General features: G+C 39.4%; 16 non-coding genes across 16 annotated transcripts; all 16 read left to right on the top strand.

Annotated features, from left to right (window-relative positions):
• Positions 1–613: 613 nt before the first annotated feature.
• Positions 614–732, top strand: LOC140026667 (5S ribosomal RNA). The gene has a single exon (XR_011830614.1). It is a non-coding gene; the product is annotated as a 5S ribosomal RNA (ribosomal RNA).
• Positions 733–1,854: 1,122 nt separating this feature from the next.
• Positions 1,855–1,973, top strand: LOC140026656 (5S ribosomal RNA). Its single transcript, XR_011830602.1, has one exon. It is a non-coding gene; the product is annotated as a 5S ribosomal RNA (ribosomal RNA).
• A 1,122-nt stretch (positions 1,974–3,095) lies between these two features.
• LOC140026645 (5S ribosomal RNA) lies at positions 3,096–3,214 on the top strand. The gene has a single exon (XR_011830591.1). It is a non-coding gene; the product is annotated as a 5S ribosomal RNA (ribosomal RNA).
• Positions 3,215–4,385: 1,171 nt separating this feature from the next.
• On the top strand, positions 4,386–4,504 carry LOC140031169 (5S ribosomal RNA). Its single transcript, XR_011835090.1, has one exon. It is a non-coding gene; the product is annotated as a 5S ribosomal RNA (ribosomal RNA).
• A 1,135-nt stretch (positions 4,505–5,639) lies between these two features.
• Positions 5,640–5,758, top strand: LOC140026634 (5S ribosomal RNA). The gene has a single exon (XR_011830579.1). It is a non-coding gene; the product is annotated as a 5S ribosomal RNA (ribosomal RNA).
• A 1,122-nt stretch (positions 5,759–6,880) lies between these two features.
• On the top strand, positions 6,881–6,999 carry LOC140026623 (5S ribosomal RNA). The gene has a single exon (XR_011830568.1). It is a non-coding gene; the product is annotated as a 5S ribosomal RNA (ribosomal RNA).
• Positions 7,000–8,134: 1,135 nt separating this feature from the next.
• On the top strand, positions 8,135–8,253 carry LOC140031168 (5S ribosomal RNA). Its single transcript, XR_011835089.1, has one exon. It is a non-coding gene; the product is annotated as a 5S ribosomal RNA (ribosomal RNA).
• A 1,135-nt stretch (positions 8,254–9,388) lies between these two features.
• On the top strand, positions 9,389–9,507 carry LOC140026612 (5S ribosomal RNA). The gene has a single exon (XR_011830557.1). It is a non-coding gene; the product is annotated as a 5S ribosomal RNA (ribosomal RNA).
• Positions 9,508–10,629: 1,122 nt separating this feature from the next.
• Positions 10,630–10,748, top strand: LOC140026601 (5S ribosomal RNA). Its single transcript, XR_011830546.1, has one exon. It is a non-coding gene; the product is annotated as a 5S ribosomal RNA (ribosomal RNA).
• Positions 10,749–11,883: 1,135 nt separating this feature from the next.
• LOC140031167 (5S ribosomal RNA) lies at positions 11,884–12,002 on the top strand. The gene has a single exon (XR_011835088.1). It is a non-coding gene; the product is annotated as a 5S ribosomal RNA (ribosomal RNA).
• A 1,135-nt stretch (positions 12,003–13,137) lies between these two features.
• On the top strand, positions 13,138–13,256 carry LOC140026590 (5S ribosomal RNA). Its single transcript, XR_011830535.1, has one exon. It is a non-coding gene; the product is annotated as a 5S ribosomal RNA (ribosomal RNA).
• Positions 13,257–14,391: 1,135 nt separating this feature from the next.
• LOC140031166 (5S ribosomal RNA) lies at positions 14,392–14,510 on the top strand. Its single transcript, XR_011835087.1, has one exon. It is a non-coding gene; the product is annotated as a 5S ribosomal RNA (ribosomal RNA).
• Positions 14,511–15,645: 1,135 nt separating this feature from the next.
• Positions 15,646–15,764, top strand: LOC140026579 (5S ribosomal RNA). The gene has a single exon (XR_011830524.1). It is a non-coding gene; the product is annotated as a 5S ribosomal RNA (ribosomal RNA).
• Positions 15,765–16,886: 1,122 nt separating this feature from the next.
• On the top strand, positions 16,887–17,005 carry LOC140026567 (5S ribosomal RNA). Its single transcript, XR_011830512.1, has one exon. It is a non-coding gene; the product is annotated as a 5S ribosomal RNA (ribosomal RNA).
• Positions 17,006–18,140: 1,135 nt separating this feature from the next.
• LOC140031164 (5S ribosomal RNA) lies at positions 18,141–18,259 on the top strand. Its single transcript, XR_011835085.1, has one exon. It is a non-coding gene; the product is annotated as a 5S ribosomal RNA (ribosomal RNA).
• A 1,135-nt stretch (positions 18,260–19,394) lies between these two features.
• On the top strand, positions 19,395–19,513 carry LOC140026556 (5S ribosomal RNA). The gene has a single exon (XR_011830500.1). It is a non-coding gene; the product is annotated as a 5S ribosomal RNA (ribosomal RNA).
• Positions 19,514–19,637: the final 124 nt, after the last annotated feature.

Here is a 19,637-nt window from a genome sequence, read left to right as displayed (position 1 = left end):
TTGGACAAATAATATATTATATTATTTTTCACTTTTGTATTGTTTTAATTTATTTTATATTTTGCTTGGGATAAAACACTTTTACGGTGTTTAATTTATTTTAGATTTGATTTGGAATCATTTATTTAAATTTTTATTACTTGATTATGTAATTAGTTTTGTGAGAAATTGATTTTATTAGAAATTACAGTGATAAATTAATAAATTAAAATTAAGTTTCGGGTCATTTCGGGTCGACCCGCCGCCCCGTAAACCTGAAATTTTCGGGTCCGGGTCAGCATACCTGACCCGTCACGGGTTGGCGGGTCGGGGTTCGGGTCAACAGATTTTCTGGCGGGTCTGTTGACCCGAACCCGACCCGCCAACCTGATTTGGACCCGAATTGCCACCCCTAACTGCAAGCGTGAAGGATTGATTTCATGATAATTTAGAGTTGCGGGATGAGGGAAAAAAACAGGGTGCAAATCAATAACAAAAAAATATATAAAGTAAATAAATAAAAGGATAAGAGGAAAATGCTTGAATTGACGCTTAAAATGAATTTCGGTCTAGAAAAGCCACACTGCTTCGCAGGACGGGGTAGTTTAAAAGAATAACGCGAAAGGAACATGGCGGGTGCGATCATACCAGCACTAATGCACCGGATCCCATCAGAACTCCGAAGTTAAGCGTGCTTGGGCGAGAGTAGTACTAGGATGGGTGACCCCCTGGGAAGTCCTCGTGTTGCACCCCTCTCTTTTTTGTTTCGAAATCCAAATTTCCTATTCGTTCTTTATCCTGTAGTAATTTAGCTCCGTCGGAACGATTGCTTAATATTTTGCTTCTTGTCGAAGCGTGAAGGAGGATCTGAAGGCGCGAGACAAATCAGGAACGGTACGGCTCGATCAAAGCCCGGATCGTCGCTCAAATTTGTCGGCGCAAATGTATCACCGCAACTAGGGGTGGCAATTTTCGACACGACACGAACCTAACACGAAATTAATGGGTTTGGGTTGAGGTTTCGGGAATTCGGGTCAGAATCGGGTTGGACCCGATGAACCCGAAAAGAAAACCGGTCGATTTCGGGTCAACCCGTGGTGACCTGATATGACCCGATATGACCCGTTTACGAATTAAAAATAATTTAATAAACATAAAAATAATTTTATCTAACTAAACTAAGTTATTCTTTTTTTCAAAGGCATTAATTACTTAATCCTAAACGAATTTATTTAATTTGTGTGAAGTTGAAATTATTATACTTGGACAAATAATATATTATATTATTTTTCACTTTTGTATTGTTTTAATTTATTTTATATTTTGCTTGGGATAAAACACTTTTACGGTGTTTAATTTATTTTAGATTTGATTTGGAATCATTTATTTAAATTTTTATTACTTGATTATGTAATTAGTTTTGTGAGAAATTGATTTTATTAGAAATTACAGTGATAAATTAATAAATTAAAATTAAGTTTCGGGTCATTTCGGGTCGACCCGCCGCCCCGTAAACCTGAAATTTTCGGGTCCGGGTCAGCATACCTGACCCGTCACGGGTTGGCGGGTCGGGGTTCGGGTCAACAGATTTTCTGGCGGGTCTGTTGACCCGAACCCGACCCGCCAACCTGATTTGGACCCGAATTGCCACCCCTAACTGCAAGCGTGAAGGATTGATTTCATGATAATTTAGAGTTGCGGGATGAGGGAAAAAAACAGGGTGCAAATCAATAACAAAAAAATATATAAAGTAAATAAATAAAAGGATAAGAGGAAAATGCTTGAATTGACGCTTAAAATGAATTTCGGTCTAGAAAAGCCACACTGCTTCGCAGGACGGGGTAGTTTAAAAGAATAACGCGAAAGGAACATGGCGGGTGCGATCATACCAGCACTAATGCACCGGATCCCATCAGAACTCCGAAGTTAAGCGTGCTTGGGCGAGAGTAGTACTAGGATGGGTGACCCCCTGGGAAGTCCTCGTGTTGCACCCCTCTCTTTTTTGTTTCGAAATCCAAATTTCCTATTCGTTCTTTATCCTGTAGTAATTTAGCTCCGTCGGAACGATTGCTTAATATTTTGCTTCTTGTCGAAGCGTGAAGGAGGATCTGAAGGCGCGAGACAAATCAGGAACGGTACGGCTCGATCAAAGCCCGGATCGTCGCTCAAATTTGTCGGCGCAAATGTATCACCGCAACTAGGGGTGGCAATTTTCGACACGACACGAACCTAACACGAAATTAATGGGTTTGGGTTGAGGTTTCGGGAATTCGGGTCAGAATCGGGTTGGACCCGATGAACCCGAAAAGAAAACCGGTCGATTTCGGGTCAACCCGTGGTGACCTGATATGACCCGATATGACCCGTTTACGAATTAAAAATAATTTAATAAACATAAAAATAATTTTATCTAACTAAACTAAGTTATTCTTTTTTTCAAAGGCATTAATTACTTAATCCTAAACGAATTTATTTAATTTGTGTGAAGTTGAAATTATTATACTTGGACAAATAATATATTATATTATTTTTCACTTTTGTATTGTTTTAATTTATTTTATATTTTGCTTGGGATAAAACACTTTTACGGTGTTTAATTTATTTTAGATTTGATTTGGAATCATTTATTTAAATTTTTATTACTTGATTATGTAATTAGTTTTGTGAGAAATTGATTTTATTAGAAATTACAGTGATAAATTAATAAATTAAAATTAAGTTTCGGGTCATTTCGGGTCGACCCGCCGCCCCGTAAACCTGAAATTTTCGGGTCCGGGTCAGCATACCTGACCCGTCACGGGTTGGCGGGTCGGGGTTCGGGTCAACAGATTTTCTGGCGGGTCTGTTGACCCGAACCCGACCCGCCAACCTGATTTGGACCCGAATTGCCACCCCTAACTGCAAGCGTGAAGGATTGATTTCATGATAATTTAGAGTTGCGGGATGAGGGAAAAAAACAGGGTGCAAATCAATAACAAAAAAATATATAAAGTAAATAAATAAAAGGATAAGAGGAAAATGCTTGAATTGACGCTTAAAATGAATTTCGGTCTAGAAAAGCCACACTGCTTCGCAGGACGGGGTAGTTTAAAAGAATAACGCGAAAGGAACATGGCGGGTGCGATCATACCAGCACTAATGCACCGGATCCCATCAGAACTCCGAAGTTAAGCGTGCTTGGGCGAGAGTAGTACTAGGATGGGTGACCCCCTGGGAAGTCCTCGTGTTGCACCCCTCTCTTTTTTGTTTCGAAATCCAAATTTCCTATTCGTTCTTTATCCTGTAGTAATTTAGCTCCGTCGGAACGATTGCTTAATATTTTGCTTCTTGTCGAAGCGTGAAGGAGGATCTGAAGGCGCGAGACAAATCGGATAAAACACTTTTACGGTGTTTAATTTATTTTAGATTTGATTTGGAATCATTTATTTAAATTTTTATTACTTGATTATGTAATTAGTTTTGTGAGAAATTGATTTTATTAGAAATTACAGTGATAAATTAATAAATTAAAATTAAGTTTCGGGTCATTTCGGGTCGACCCGCCGCCCCGTAAACCTGAAATTTTCGGGTCCGGGTCAGCATACCTGACCCGTCACGGGTTGGCGGGTCGGGGTTCGGGTCAACAGATTTTCTGGCGGGTCTGTTGACCCGAACCCGACCCGCCAACCTGATTTGGACCCGAATTGCCACCCCTAACTGCAAGCGTGAAGGATTGATTTCATGATAATTTAGAGTTGCGGGATGAGGGAAAAAAACAGGGTGCAAATCAATAACAAAAAAATATATAAAGTAAATAAATAAAAGGATAAGAGGAAAATTTTTCACTTTTGTATTGTTTTAATTTATTTTATATTTTGCTTGGGATAAAACACTTTTACGGTGTTTAATTTATTTTAGATTTGATTTGGAATCATTTATTTAAATTTTTATTACTTGATTATGTAATTAGTTTTGTGAGAAATTGATTTTATTAGAAATTACAGTGATAAATTAATAAATTAAAATTAAGTTTCGGGTCATTTCGGGTCGACCCGCCGCCCCGTAAACCAGAAATTTTCGGGTTCGGGTCAGCATACCTGACCCGTCACGGGTTGGCGGGTCGGTGTTCGGGTCAACAGATTTTCTGACGGGTCTGTTGACCCGAACCCGACCCGCCAACCTGATTTGGACCCGAATTGCCACCCCTAACTGCAAGCGTGAAGGATTGATTTCATGATAATTTAGAGTTGCGGGATGAGGGAAAAAAACAGGGTGCAAATCAATAACAAAAAAAAATATAAAGTAAATAAATAAAAGGATAAGAGGAAAATGCTTGAATTGACGCTTAAAATGAATTTCGGTCTAGAAAAGCCACACTGCTTCGCAGGACGGGGTAGTTTAAAAGAATAAAGCGAAAGGAACATGGCGGGTGCGATCATACCAGCACTAATGCACCGGATCCAATCAGAACTCCGAAGTTAAGCGTGCTTGGGCGAGAGTAGTACTAGGATGGGTGACCCCCTGGGAAGTCCTCGTGTTGCACCCCTTTCTTTTTTGTTTCGAAATCCAAATTTCCTATTCGTTCTTTATCCTGTAGTAATTTAGCTCCGTCGGAACGATTGCTTAATATTTTGCTTCTTGTCGAAGCGTGAAGGAGGATCTGAAGGCGCGAGACAAATCAGGAACGGTACGGCTCGATCAAAGCCCGGATCGTCGCTCAAATTTGTCGGCGCAAATGTATCACCGCAACTAGGGGTGGCAATTTTCGACACGACCTGAAAACACGACACGAACCTAACACGAAATTAATGGGTTTGGGTTGAGGTTTCGGGAATTCGGGTCAGAATCGGGTTGGACCCGATGAACCCGAAAAGAAAACCGGTCGATTTCGGGTCAACCCGTGGTGACCTGATATGACCCGATATGACCCGTTTACGAATTAAAAATAATTTAATAAACATAAAAATAATTTTATCTAACTAAACTAAGTTATTCTTTTTTTCAAAGGCATTAATTACTTAATCCTAAACGAATTTATTTAATTTGTGTGAAGTTGAAATTATTATACTTGGACAAATAATATATTATATTATTTTTCACTTTTGTATTGTTTTAATTTATTTTATATTTTGCTTGGGATAAAACACTTTTACGGTGTTTAATTTATTTTAGATTTGATTTGGAATCATTTATTTAAATTTTTATTACTTGATTATGTAATTAGTTTTGTGAGAAATTGATTTTATTAGAAATTACAGTGATAAATTAATAAATTAAAATTAAGTTTCGGGTCATTTCGGGTCGACCCGCCGCCCCGTAAACCTGAAATTTTCGGGTTCGGGTCAGCATACCTGACCCGTCACGGGTTGGCGGGTCGGGGTTCGGGTCAACAGATTTTCTGGCGGGTCTGTTGACCCGAACCCGACCCGCCAACCTGATTTGGACCCGAATTGCCACCCCTAACTGCAAGCGTGAAGGATTGATTTCATGATAATTTAGAGTTGCGGGATGAGGGAAAAAAACAGGGTGCAAATCAATAACAAAAAAAAATATAAAGTAAATAAATAAAAGGATAAGAGGAAAATGCTTGAATTGACGCTTAAAATGAATTTCGGTCTAGAAAAGCCACACTGCTTCGCAGGACGGGGTAGTTTAAAAGAATAAAGCGAAAGGAACATGGCGGGTGCGATCATACCAGCACTAATGCACCGGATCCCATCAGAACTCCGAAGTTAAGCGTGCTTGGGCGAGAGTAGTACTAGGATGGGTGACCCCCTGGGAAGTCCTCGTGTTGCACCCCTCTCTTTTTTGTTTCGAAATCCAAATTTCCTATTCGTTCTTTATCCTGTAGTAATTTAGCTCCGTCGGAACGATTGCTTAATATTTTGCTTCTTGTCGAAGCGTGAAGGAGGATCTGAAGGCGCGAGACAAATCAGGAACGGTACGGCTCGATCAAAACCCGGATCGTCGCTCAAATTTGTCGGCGCAAATGTATCACCGCAACTAGGGGTGGCAATTTTCGACACGACACGAACCTAACACGAAATTAATGGGTTTGGGTTGAGGTTTCGGGAATTCGGGTCAGAATCGGGTTGGACCCGATGAACCCGAAAAGAAAACCGGTCGATTTCGGGTCAACCCGTGGTGACCTGATATGACCCGATATGACCCGTTTACGAATTAAAAATAATTTAATAAACATAAAAATAATTTTATCTAACTAAACTAAGTTATTCTTTTTTTCAAAGGCATTAATTACTTAATCCTAAACGAATTTATTTAATTTGTGTGAAGTTGAAATTATTATACTTGGACAAATAATATATTATATTATTTTTCACTTTTGTATTGTTTTAATTTATTTTATATTTTGCTTGGGATAAAACACTTTTACGGTGTTTAATTTATTTTAGATTTGATTTGGAATCATTTATTTAAATTTTTATTACTTGATTATGTAATTAGTTTTGTGAGAAATTGATTTTATTAGAAATTACAGTGATAAATTAATAAATTAAAATTAAGTTTCGGGTCATTTCGGGTCGACCCGCCGCCCCGTAAACCTGAAATTTTCGGGTTCGGGTCAGCATACCTGACCCGTCACGGGTTGGCGGGTCGGGGTTCGGGTCAACAGATTTTCTGGCGGGTCTGTTGACCCGAACCCGACCCGCCAACCTGATTTGGACCCGAATTGCCACCCCTAACTGCAAGCGTGAAGGATTGATTTCATGATAATTTAGAGTTGCGGGATGAGGGAAAAAAACAGGGTGCAAATCAATAACAAAAAAAAATATAAAGTAAATAAATAAAAGGATAAGAGGAAAATGCTTGAATTGACGCTTAAAATGAATTTCGGTCTAGAAAAGCCACACTGCTTCGCAGGACGGGGTAGTTTAAAAGAATAAAGCGAAAGGAACATGGCGGGTGCGATCATACCAGCACTAATGCACCGGATCCCATCAGAACTCCGAAGTTAAGCGTGCTTGGGCGAGAGTAGTACTAGGATGGGTGACCCCCTGGGAAGTCCTCGTGTTGCACCCCTCTCTTTTTTGTTTCGAAATCCAAATTTCCTATTCGTTCTTTATCCTGTAGTAATTTAGCTCCGTCGGAACGATTGCTTAATATTTTGCTTCTTGTCGAAGCGTGAAGGAGGATCTGAAGGCGCGAGACAAATCAGGAACGGTACGGCTCGATCAAAGCCCGGATCGTCGCTCAAATTTGTCGGCGCAAATGTATCACCGCAACTAGGGGTGGCAATTTTCGACACGACCTGAAAACACGACACGAACCTAACACGAAATTAATGGGTTTGGGTTGAGGTTTCGGGAATTCGGGTCAGAATCGGGTTGGACCCGATGAACCCGAAAAGAAAACCGGTCGATTTCGGGTCAACCCGTGGTGACCTGATATGACCCGATATGACCCGTTTACGAATTAAAAATAATTTAATAAACATAAAAATAATTTTATCTAACTAAACTAAGTTATTCTTTTTTTCAAAGGCATTAATTACTTAATCCTAAACGAATTTATTTAATTTGTGTGAAGTTGAAATTATTATACTTGGACAAATAATATATTATATTATTTTTCACTTTTGTATTGTTTTAATTTATTTTATATTTTGCTTGGGATAAAACACTTTTACGGTGTTTAATTTATTTTAGATTTGATTTGGAATCATTTATTTAAATTTTTATTACTTGATTATGTAATTAGTTTTGTGAGAAATTGATTTTATTAGAAATTACAGTGATAAATTAATAAATTAAAATTAAGTTTCGGGTCATTTCGGGTCGACCCGCCGCCCCGTAAACCAGAAATTTTCGGGTTCGGGTCAGCATACCTGACCCGTCACGGGTTGGCGGGTCGGTGTTCGGGTCAACAGATTTTCTGACGGGTCTGTTGACCCGAACCCGACCCGCCAACCTGATTTGGACCCGAATTGCCACCCCTAACTGCAAGCGTGAAGGATTGATTTCATGATAATTTAGAGTTGCGGGATGAGGGAAAAAAACAGGGTGCAAATCAATAACAAAAAAAAATATAAAGTAAATAAATAAAAGGATAAGAGGAAAATGCTTGAATTGACGCTTAAAATGAATTTCGGTCTAGAAAAGCCACACTGCTTCGCAGGACGGGGTAGTTTAAAAGAATAAAGCGAAAGGAACATGGCGGGTGCGATCATACCAGCACTAATGCACCGGATCCAATCAGAACTCCGAAGTTAAGCGTGCTTGGGCGAGAGTAGTACTAGGATGGGTGACCCCCTGGGAAGTCCTCGTGTTGCACCCCTTTCTTTTTTGTTTCGAAATCCAAATTTCCTATTCGTTCTTTATCCTGTAGTAATTTAGCTCCGTCGGAACGATTGCTTAATATTTTGCTTCTTGTCGAAGCGTGAAGGAGGATCTGAAGGCGCGAGACAAATCAGGAACGGTACGGCTCGATCAAAGCCCGGATCGTCGCTCAAATTTGTCGGCGCAAATGTATCACCGCAACTAGGGGTGGCAATTTTCGACACGACCTGAAAACACGACACGAACCTAACACGAAATTAATGGGTTTGGGTTGAGGTTTCGGGAATTCGGGTCAGAATCGGGTTGGACCCGATGAACCCGAAAAGAAAACCGGTCGATTTCGGGTCAACCCGTGGTGACCTGATATGACCCGATATGACCCGTTTACGAATTAAAAATAATTTAATAAACATAAAAATAATTTTATCTAACTAAACTAAGTTATTCTTTTTTTCAAAGGCATTAATTACTTAATCCTAAACGAATTTATTTAATTTGTGTGAAGTTGAAATTATTATACTTGGACAAATAATATATTATATTATTTTTCACTTTTGTATTGTTTTAATTTATTTTATATTTTGCTTGGGATAAAACACTTTTACGGTGTTTAATTTATTTTAGATTTGATTTGGAATCATTTATTTAAATTTTTATTACTTGATTATGTAATTAGTTTTGTGAGAAATTGATTTTATTAGAAATTACAGTGATAAATTAATAAATTAAAATTAAGTTTCGGGTCATTTCGGGTCGACCCGCCGCCCCGTAAACCTGAAATTTTCGGGTTCGGGTCAGCATACCTGACCCGTCACGGGTTGGCGGGTCGGGGTTCGGGTCAACAGATTTTCTGGCGGGTCTGTTGACCCGAACCCGACCCGCCAACCTGATTTGGACCCGAATTGCCACCCCTAACTGCAAGCGTGAAGGATTGATTTCATGATAATTTAGAGTTGCGGGATGAGGGAAAAAAACAGGGTGCAAATCAATAACAAAAAAAAATATAAAGTAAATAAATAAAAGGATAAGAGGAAAATGCTTGAATTGACGCTTAAAATGAATTTCGGTCTAGAAAAGCCACACTGCTTCGCAGGACGGGGTAGTTTAAAAGAATAAAGCGAAAGGAACATGGCGGGTGCGATCATACCAGCACTAATGCACCGGATCCCATCAGAACTCCGAAGTTAAGCGTGCTTGGGCGAGAGTAGTACTAGGATGGGTGACCCCCTGGGAAGTCCTCGTGTTGCACCCCTCTCTTTTTTGTTTCGAAATCCAAATTTCCTATTCGTTCTTTATCCTGTAGTAATTTAGCTCCGTCGGAACGATTGCTTAATATTTTGCTTCTTGTCGAAGCGTGAAGGAGGATCTGAAGGCGCGAGACAAATCAGGAACGGTACGGCTCGATCAAAACCCGGATCGTCGCTCAAATTTGTCGGCGCAAATGTATCACCGCAACTAGGGGTGGCAATTTTCGACACGACACGAACCTAACACGAAATTAATGGGTTTGGGTTGAGGTTTCGGGAATTCGGGTCAGAATCGGGTTGGACCCGATGAACCCGAAAAGAAAACCGGTCGATTTCGGGTCAACCCGTGGTGACCTGATATGACCCGATATGACCCGTTTACGAATTAAAAATAATTTAATAAACATAAAAATAATTTTATCTAACTAAACTAAGTTATTCTTTTTTTCAAAGGCATTAATTACTTAATCCTAAACGAATTTATTTAATTTGTGTGAAGTTGAAATTATTATACTTGGACAAATAATATATTATATTATTTTTCACTTTTGTATTGTTTTAATTTATTTTATATTTTGCTTGGGATAAAACACTTTTACGGTGTTTAATTTATTTTAGATTTGATTTGGAATCATTTATTTAAATTTTTATTACTTGATTATGTAATTAGTTTTGTGAGAAATTGATTTTATTAGAAATTACAGTGATAAATTAATAAATTAAAATTAAGTTTCGGGTCATTTCGGGTCGACCCGCCGCCCCGTAAACCTGAAATTTTCGGGTTCGGGTCAGCATACCTGACCCGTCACGGGTTGGCGGGTCGGGGTTCGGGTCAACAGATTTTCTGGCGGGTCTGTTGACCCGAACCCGACCCGCCAACCTGATTTGGACCCGAATTGCCACCCCTAACTGCAAGCGTGAAGGATTGATTTCATGATAATTTAGAGTTGCGGGATGAGGGAAAAAAACAGGGTGCAAATCAATAACAAAAAAAAATATAAAGTAAATAAATAAAAGGATAAGAGGAAAATGCTTGAATTGACGCTTAAAATGAATTTCGGTCTAGAAAAGCCACACTGCTTCGCAGGACGGGGTAGTTTAAAAGAATAAAGCGAAAGGAACATGGCGGGTGCGATCATACCAGCACTAATGCACCGGATCCCATCAGAACTCCGAAGTTAAGCGTGCTTGGGCGAGAGTAGTACTAGGATGGGTGACCCCCTGGGAAGTCCTCGTGTTGCACCCCTCTCTTTTTTGTTTCGAAATCCAAATTTCCTATTCGTTCTTTATCCTGTAGTAATTTAGCTCCGTCGGAACGATTGCTTAATATTTTGCTTCTTGTCGAAGCGTGAAGGAGGATCTGAAGGCGCGAGACAAATCAGGAACGGTACGGCTCGATCAAAGCCCGGATCGTCGCTCAAATTTGTCGGCGCAAATGTATCACCGCAACTAGGGGTGGCAATTTTCGACACGACCTGAAAACACGACACGAACCTAACACGAAATTAATGGGTTTGGGTTGAGGTTTCGGGAATTCGGGTCAGAATCGGGTTGGACCCGATGAACCCGAAAAGAAAACCGGTCGATTTCGGGTCAACCCGTGGTGACCTGATATGACCCGATATGACCCGTTTACGAATTAAAAATAATTTAATAAACATAAAAATAATTTTATCTAACTAAACTAAGTTATTCTTTTTTTCAAAGGCATTAATTACTTAATCCTAAACGAATTTATTTAATTTGTGTGAAGTTGAAATTATTATACTTGGACAAATAATATATTATATTATTTTTCACTTTTGTATTGTTTTAATTTATTTTATATTTTGCTTGGGATAAAACACTTTTACGGTGTTTAATTTATTTTAGATTTGATTTGGAATCATTTATTTAAATTTTTATTACTTGATTATGTAATTAGTTTTGTGAGAAATTGATTTTATTAGAAATTACAGTGATAAATTAATAAATTAAAATTAAGTTTCGGGTCATTTCGGGTCGACCCGCCGCCCCGTAAACCAGAAATTTTCGGGTTCGGGTCAGCATACCTGACCCGTCACGGGTTGGCGGGTCGGTGTTCGGGTCAACAGATTTTCTGACGGGTCTGTTGACCCGAACCCGACCCGCCAACCTGATTTGGACCCGAATTGCCACCCCTAACTGCAAGCGTGAAGGATTGATTTCATGATAATTTAGAGTTGCGGGATGAGGGAAAAAAACAGGGTGCAAATCAATAACAAAAAAAAATATAAAGTAAATAAATAAAAGGATAAGAGGAAAATGCTTGAATTGACGCTTAAAATGAATTTCGGTCTAGAAAAGCCACACTGCTTCGCAGGACGGGGTAGTTTAAAAGAATAAAGCGAAAGGAACATGGCGGGTGCGATCATACCAGCACTAATGCACCGGATCCAATCAGAACTCCGAAGTTAAGCGTGCTTGGGCGAGAGTAGTACTAGGATGGGTGACCCCCTGGGAAGTCCTCGTGTTGCACCCCTTTCTTTTTTGTTTCGAAATCCAAATTTCCTATTCGTTCTTTATCCTGTAGTAATTTAGCTCCGTCGGAACGATTGCTTAATATTTTGCTTCTTGTCGAAGCGTGAAGGAGGATCTGAAGGCGCGAGACAAATCAGGAACGGTACGGCTCGATCAAAGCCCGGATCGTCGCTCAAATTTGTCGGCGCAAATGTATCACCGCAACTAGGGGTGGCAATTTTCGACACGACCTGAAAACACGACACGAACCTAACACGAAATTAATGGGTTTGGGTTGAGGTTTCGGGAATTCGGGTCAGAATCGGGTTGGACCCGATGAACCCGAAAAGAAAACCGGTCGATTTCGGGTCAACCCGTGGTGACCTGATATGACCCGATATGACCCGTTTACGAATTAAAAATAATTTAATAAACATAAAAATAATTTTATCTAACTAAACTAAGTTATTCTTTTTTTCAAAGGCATTAATTACTTAATCCTAAACGAATTTATTTAATTTGTGTGAAGTTGAAATTATTATACTTGGACAAATAATATATTATATTATTTTTCACTTTTGTATTGTTTTAATTTATTTTATATTTTGCTTGGGATAAAACACTTTTACGGTGTTTAATTTATTTTAGATTTGATTTGGAATCATTTATTTAAATTTTTATTACTTGATTATGTAATTAGTTTTGTGAGAAATTGATTTTATTAGAAATTACAGTGATAAATTAATAAATTAAAATTAAGTTTCGGGTCATTTCGGGTCGACCCGCCGCCCCGTAAACCTGAAATTTTCGGGTTCGGGTCAGCATACCTGACCCGTCACGGGTTGGCGGGTCGGGGTTCGGGTCAACAGATTTTCTGGCGGGTCTGTTGACCCGAACCCGACCCGCCAACCTGATTTGGACCCGAATTGCCACCCCTAACTGCAAGCGTGAAGGATTGATTTCATGATAATTTAGAGTTGCGGGATGAGGGAAAAAAACAGGGTGCAAATCAATAACAAAAAAAAATATAAAGTAAATAAATAAAAGGATAAGAGGAAAATGCTTGAATTGACGCTTAAAATGAATTTCGGTCTAGAAAAGCCACACTGCTTCGCAGGACGGGGTAGTTTAAAAGAATAAAGCGAAAGGAACATGGCGGGTGCGATCATACCAGCACTAATGCACCGGATCCCATCAGAACTCCGAAGTTAAGCGTGCTTGGGCGAGAGTAGTACTAGGATGGGTGACCCCCTGGGAAGTCCTCGTGTTGCACCCCTCTCTTTTTTGTTTCGAAATCCAAATTTCCTATTCGTTCTTTATCCTGTAGTAATTTAGCTCCGTCGGAACGATTGCTTAATATTTTGCTTCTTGTCGAAGCGTGAAGGAGGATCTGAAGGCGCGAGACAAATCAGGAACGGTACGGCTCGATCAAAGCCCGGATCGTCGCTCAAATTTGTCGGCGCAAATGTATCACCGCAACTAGGGGTGGCAATTTTCGACACGACCTGAAAACACGACACGAACCTAACACGAAATTAATGGGTTTGGGTTGAGGTTTCGGGAATTCGGGTCAGAATCGGGTTGGACCCGATGAACCCGAAAAGAAAACCGGTCGATTTCGGGTCAACCCGTGGTGACCTGATATGACCCGATATGACCCGTTTACGAATTAAAAATAATTTAATAAACATAAAAATAATTTTATCTAACTAAACTAAGTTATTCTTTTTTTCAAAGGCATTAATTACTTAATCCTAAACGAATTTATTTAATTTGTGTGAAGTTGAAATTATTATACTTGGACAAATAATATATTATATTATTTTTCACTTTTGTATTGTTTTAATTTATTTTATATTTTGCTTGGGATAAAACACTTTTACGGTGTTTAATTTATTTTAGATTTGATTTGGAATCATTTATTTAAATTTTTATTACTTGATTATGTAATTAGTTTTGTGAGAAATTGATTTTATTAGAAATTACAGTGATAAATTAATAAATTAAAATTAAGTTTCGGGTCATTTCGGGTCGACCCGCCGCCCCGTAAACCAGAAATTTTCGGGTTCGGGTCAGCATACCTGACCCGTCACGGGTTGGCGGGTCGGTGTTCGGGTCAACAGATTTTCTGACGGGTCTGTTGACCCGAACCCGACCCGCCAACCTGATTTGGACCCGAATTGCCACCCCTAACTGCAAGCGTGAAGGATTGATTTCATGATAATTTAGAGTTGCGGGATGAGGGAAAAAAACAGGGTGCAAATCAATAACAAAAAAAAATATAAAGTAAATAAATAAAAGGATAAGAGGAAAATGCTTGAATTGACGCTTAAAATGAATTTCGGTCTAGAAAAGCCACACTGCTTCGCAGGACGGGGTAGTTTAAAAGAATAAAGCGAAAGGAACATGGCGGGTGCGATCATACCAGCACTAATGCACCGGATCCAATCAGAACTCCGAAGTTAAGCGTGCTTGGGCGAGAGTAGTACTAGGATGGGTGACCCCCTGGGAAGTCCTCGTGTTGCACCCCTTTCTTTTTTGTTTCGAAATCCAAATTTCCTATTCGTTCTTTATCCTGTAGTAATTTAGCTCCGTCGGAACGATTGCTTAATATTTTGCTTCTTGTCGAAGCGTGAAGGAGGATCTGAAGGCGCGAGACAAATCAGGAACGGTACGGCTCGATCAAAGCCCGGATCGTCGCTCAAATTTGTCGGCGCAAATGTATCACCGCAACTAGGGGTGGCAATTTTCGACACGACCTGAAAACACGACACGAACCTAACACGAAATTAATGGGTTTGGGTTGAGGTTTCGGGAATTCGGGTCAGAATCGGGTTGGACCCGATGAACCCGAAAAGAAAACCGGTCGATTTCGGGTCAACCCGTGGTGACCTGATATGACCCGATATGACCCGTTTACGAATTAAAAATAATTTAATAAACATAAAAATAATTTTATCTAACTAAACTAAGTTATTCTTTTTTTCAAAGGCATTAATTACTTAATCCTAAACGAATTTATTTAATTTGTGTGAAGTTGAAATTATTATACTTGGACAAATAATATATTATATTATTTTTCACTTTTGTATTGTTTTAATTTATTTTATATTTTGCTTGGGATAAAACACTTTTACGGTGTTTAATTTATTTTAGATTTGATTTGGAATCATTTATTTAAATTTTTATTACTTGATTATGTAATTAGTTTTGTGAGAAATTGATTTTATTAGAAATTACAGTGATAAATTAATAAATTAAAATTAAGTTTCGGGTCATTTCGGGTCGACCCGCCGCCCCGTAAACCTGAAATTTTCGGGTTCGGGTCAGCATACCTGACCCGTCACGGGTTGGCGGGTCGGGGTTCGGGTCAACAGATTTTCTGGCGGGTCTGTTGACCCGAACCCGACCCGCCAACCTGATTTGGACCCGAATTGCCACCCCTAACTGCAAGCGTGAAGGATTGATTTCATGATAATTTAGAGTTGCGGGATGAGGGAAAAAAACAGGGTGCAAATCAATAACAAAAAAAAATATAAAGTAAATAAATAAAAGGATAAGAGGAAAATGCTTGAATTGACGCTTAAAATGAATTTCGGTCTAGAAAAGCCACACTGCTTCGCAGGACGGGGTAGTTTAAAAGAATAAAGCGAAAGGAACATGGCGGGTGCGATCATACCAGCACTAATGCACCGGATCCCATCAGAACTCCGAAGTTAAGCGTGCTTGGGCGAGAGTAGTACTAGGATGGGTGACCCCCTGGGAAGTCCTCGTGTTGCACCCCTCTCTTTTTTGTTTCGAAATCCAAATTTCCTATTCGTTCTTTATCCTGTAGTAATTTAGCTCCGTCGGAACGATTGCTTAATATTTTGCTTCTTGTCGAAGCGTGAAGGAGGATCTGAAGGCGCGAGACAAATCAGGAACGGTACGGCTCGATCAAAACCCGGATCGTCGCTCAAATTTGTCGGCGCAAATGTATCACCGCAACTAGGGGTGGCAATTTTCGACACGACACGAACCTAACACGAAATTAATGGGTTTGGGTTGAGGTTTCGGGAATTCGGGTCAGAATCGGGTTGGACCCGATGAACCCGAAAAGAAAACCGGTCGATTTCGGGTCAACCCGTGGTGACCTGATATGACCCGATATGACCCGTTTACGAATTAAAAATAATTTAATAAACATAAAAATAATTTTATCTAACTAAACTAAGTTATTCTTTTTTTCAAAGGCATTAATTACTTAATCCTAAACGAATTTATTTAATTTGTGTGAAGTTGAAATTATTATACTTGGACAAATAATATATTATATTATTTTTCACTTTTGTATTGTTTTAATTTATTTTATATTTTGCTTGGGATAAAACACTTTTACGGTGTTTAATTTATTTTAGATTTGATTTGGAATCATTTATTTAAATTTTTATTACTTGATTATGTAATTAGTTTTGTGAGAAATTGATTTTATTAGAAATTACAGTGATAAATTAATAAATTAAAATTAAGTTTCGGGTCATTTCGGGTCGACCCGCCGCCCCGTAAACCTGAAATTTTCGGGTTCGGGTCAGCATACCTGACCCGTCACGGGTTGGCGGGTCGGGGTTCGGGTCAACAGATTTTCTGGCGGGTCTGTTGACCCGAACCCGACCCGCCAACCTGATTTGGACCCGAATTGCCACCCCTAACTGCAAGCGTGAAGGATTGATTTCATGATAATTTAGAGTTGCGGGATGAGGGAAAAAAACAGGGTGCAAATCAATAACAAAAAAAAATATAAAGTAAATAAATAAAAGGATAAGAGGAAAATGCTTGAATTGACGCTTAAAATGAATTTCGGTCTAGAAAAGCCACACTGCTTCGCAGGACGGGGTAGTTTAAAAGAATAAAGCGAAAGGAACATGGCGGGTGCGATCATACCAGCACTAATGCACCGGATCCCATCAGAACTCCGAAGTTAAGCGTGCTTGGGCGAGAGTAGTACTAGGATGGGTGACCCCCTGGGAAGTCCTCGTGTTGCACCCCTCTCTTTTTTGTTTCGAAATCCAAATTTCCTATTCGTTCTTTATCCTGTAGTAATTTAGCTCCGTCGGAACGATTGCTTAATATTTTGCTTCTTGTCGAAGCGTGAAGGAGGATCTGAAGGCGCGAGACAAATCAGGAACGGTACGGCTCGATCAAAGCCCGGATCGTCGCTCAAATTTGTCGGCGCAAATGTATCACCGCAACTAGGGGTGGCAATTTTCGACACGACCTGAAAACACGACACGAACCTAACACGAAATTAATGGGTTTGGGTTGAGGTTTCGGGAATTCGGGTCAGAATCGGGTTGGACCCGATGAACCCGAAAAGAAAACCGGTCGATTTCGGGTCAACCCGTGGTGACCTGATATGACCCGATATGACCCGTTTACGAATTAAAAATAATTTAATAAACATAAAAATAATTTTATCTAACTAAACTAAGTTATTCTTTTTTTCAAAGGCATTAATTACTTAATCCTAAACGAATTTATTTAATTTGTGTGAAGTTGAAATTATTATACTTGGACAAATAATATATTATATTATTTTTCACTTTTGTATTGTTTTAATTTATTTTATATTTTGCTTGGGATAAAACACTTTTACGGTGTTTAATTTATTTTAGATTTGATTTGGAATCATTTATTTAAATTTTTATTACTTGATTATGTAATTAGTTTTGTGAGAAATTGATTTTATTAGAAATTACAGTGATAAATTAATAAATTAAAATTAAGTTTCGGGTCATTTCGGGTCGACCCGCCGCCCCGTAAACCAGAAATTTTCGGGTTCGGGTCAGCATACCTGACCCGTCACGGGTTGGCGGGTCGGTGTTCGGGTCAACAGATTTTCTGACGGGTCTGTTGACCCGAACCCGACCCGCCAACCTGATTTGGACCCGAATTGCCACCCCTAACTGCAAGCGTGAAGGATTGATTTCATGATAATTTAGAGTTGCGGGATGAGGGAAAAAAACAGGGTGCAAATCAATAACAAAAAAAAATATAAAGTAAATAAATAAAAGGATAAGAGGAAAATGCTTGAATTGACGCTTAAAATGAATTTCGGTCTAGAAAAGCCACACTGCTTCGCAGGACGGGGTAGTTTAAAAGAATAAAGCGAAAGGAACATGGCGGGTGCGATCATACCAGCACTAATGCACCGGATCCAATCAGAACTCCGAAGTTAAGCGTGCTTGGGCGAGAGTAGTACTAGGATGGGTGACCCCCTGGGAAGTCCTCGTGTTGCACCCCTTTCTTTTTTGTTTCGAAATCCAAATTTCCTATTCGTTCTTTATCCTGTAGTAATTTAGCTCCGTCGGAACGATTGCTTAATATTTTGCTTCTTGTCGAAGCGTGAAGGAGGATCTGAAGGCGCGAGACAAATCAGGAACGGTACGGCTCGATCAAAGCCCGGATCGTCGCTCAAATTTGTCGGCGCAAATGTATCACCGCAACTAGGGGTGGCAATTTTCGACACGACCTGAAAACACGACACGAACCTAACACGAAATTAATGGGTTTGGGTTGAGGTTTCGGGAATTCGGGTCAGAATCGGGTTGGACCCGATGAACCCGAAAAGAAAACCGGTCGATTTCGGGTCAACCCGTGGTGACCTGATATGACCCGATATGACCCGTTTACGAATTAAAAATAATTTAATAAACATAAAAATAATTTTATCTAACTAAACTAAGTTATTCTTTTTTTCAAAGGCATTAATTACTTAATCCTAAACGAATTTATTTAATTTGTGTGAAGTTGAAATTATTATACTTGGACAAATAATATATTATATTATTTTTCACTTTTGTATTGTTTTAATTTATTTTATATTTTGCTTGGGATAAAACACTTTTACGGTGTTTAATTTATTTTAGATTTGATTTGGAATCATTTATTTAAATTTTTATTACTTGATTATGTAATTAGTTTTGTGAGAAATTGATTTTATTAGAAATTACAGTGATAAATTAATAAATTAAAATTAAGTTTCGGGTCATTTCGGGTCGACCCGCCGCCCCGTAAACCTGAAATTTTCGGGTTCGGGTCAGCATACCTGACCCGTCACGGGTTGGCGGGTCGGGGTTCGGGTCAACAGATTTTCTGGCGGGTCTGTTGACCCGAACCCGACCCGCCAACCTGATTTGGACCCGAATTGCCACCCCTAACTGCAAGCGTGAAGGATTGATTTCATGATAATTTAGAGTTGCGGGATGAGGGAAAAAAACAGGGTGCAAATCAATAACAAAAAAAAATATAAAGTAAATAAATAAAAGGATAAGAGGAAAATGCTTGAATTGACGCTTAAAATGAATTTCGGTCTAGAAAAGCCACACTGCTTCGCAGGACGGGGTAGTTTAAAAGAATAAAGCGAAAGGAACATGGCGGGTGCGATCATACCAGCACTAATGCACCGGATCCCATCAGAACTCCGAAGTTAAGCGTGCTTGGGCGAGAGTAGTACTAGGATGGGTGACCCCCTGGGAAGTCCTCGTGTTGCACCCCTCTCTTTTTTGTTTCGAAATCCAAATTTCCTATTCGTTCTTTATCCTGTAGTAATTTAGCTCCGTCGGAACGATTGCTTAATATTTTGCTTCTTGTCGAAGCGTGAAGGAGGATCTGAAGGCGC

Source organism: Coffea arabica, chromosome 11e, assembly GCF_036785885.1.
Source record: "Coffea arabica cultivar ET-39 chromosome 11e, Coffea Arabica ET-39 HiFi, whole genome shotgun sequence".
In the NCBI taxonomy this organism is placed as follows: domain Eukaryota; kingdom Viridiplantae; phylum Streptophyta; class Magnoliopsida; order Gentianales; family Rubiaceae; genus Coffea; species Coffea arabica.
Note: the sequence above shows the minus strand (reverse complement) of the source record. Positions and strands in the feature narration are given on the sequence as shown.